Raw genomic sequence first — 1,347 nt, 5'->3', positions numbered from 1 at the left:
AAGATCATACAGTATTTGCCTTTCTCTGTCTGACTTATTTCATTTAACATAATGTCCTCAAGGTCCATCCATGTTGTGGCAAATGGCAATATTTCCTTTTTTTATGGCTAAATAATTTCCAGTGTGTGCATGTATGTATGTATGTATGTATGACATCTTCTTTATCCTTTCATCTGTTGATGGACACTTAGGTTGTTTCCATGTCTTGGCTATTGTAAATAATGCTGCAGTGAACATGGGAATAAAGGTGTTTCTTTGGGACAGTGATTTTGATTATTTTGGATATATACCCAGAAGGTGAATTGCTGGGTCATATGGTAGTTCTATTCTTAATCTTTAGAGGAACCTCCATACTGTTTTCCATAGTAGATGCACCAGTTTACATTCCTGCCAACAGGATTCCCTTTTCTCCACATCCTCGTCAACACTTGTTATCTCTTGTCTTTTCGATGGTAGTCATTCTAAGAGATGTGAGGTGATATCTTATTGTGGTTTTGATTTGATTTCTCTGGTGGTTAGTGATGTTGAGCATCTTTTCATATACCTATTGGCCATTTGTATGTCTTAGAAAAATGTCTATTCAGTTTCTCTGCTCATTTTTTAAATCAGATTCTTTGCATTTTCACTATTAAGTCATATGAGTTCTTCACATATTTTGGATATGAATCCCTTATCAGATATGATTTGCAAATATTTTCTCCCATTCTGATTGCCTTTTGTTCTGTTGAGGGTTTCCTTTGCTGTGCATCGTACTTCCTTTTTAAATCTGCAAGGGTTGCCCAAAGGACCTGGCATGTGACCAGGTTCCCTGTCGTTGCCCATTGAAGGTCGTTGATGGGTGCTGAAGCTGAGCCAGCTCCGCTCCCCCAGTCTTTCGCCAGCACTCTCATGAGTGAGGATGAAGCCGACAGGGGAAGATGGACATGCTTTCCCAGCCATGGGGAAACCAGGACCAGAAATCATAGTTTTGGCCTCCAGTCCTGGGTTGTTTCATCTGCAGGCTCAAAGCATCAAACTGTCACCTACTAGTTACTAAGCTGGGATGAGGATTGGCTTCTGGATTTGGCCTGGGAACAAATGTGTTTGTAACTAATTTCATTTCATAAGATGATAAGCCAGGCCTTCTCTCCCACTACTGCAACTTGGCAGCCAGAAGCAAATGTCTACGGTTTCTCACGAAGCCTGATTGAAGTTTTGGGAAACTCTGGCCTGGTGCATGTATATATATATATATATATATTTTTCCCTCTGTCTCTCTCTGTTTTTCTTTTTTTTTTTTTTTCCTGCAATTCTGTGCACTCTGGTACAGTCTGGCAAGCAAATGGAAAGTACCACTTTTTGTAACAA

Source organism: Pteropus vampyrus, unplaced genomic scaffold, assembly GCF_000151845.1.
Source record: "Pteropus vampyrus isolate Shadow unplaced genomic scaffold, Pvam_2.0 Scaffold48, whole genome shotgun sequence".
NCBI classification, from domain to species: Eukaryota; Metazoa; Chordata; class Mammalia; order Chiroptera; family Pteropodidae; genus Pteropus; species Pteropus vampyrus.
Note: the sequence above shows the minus strand (reverse complement) of the source record.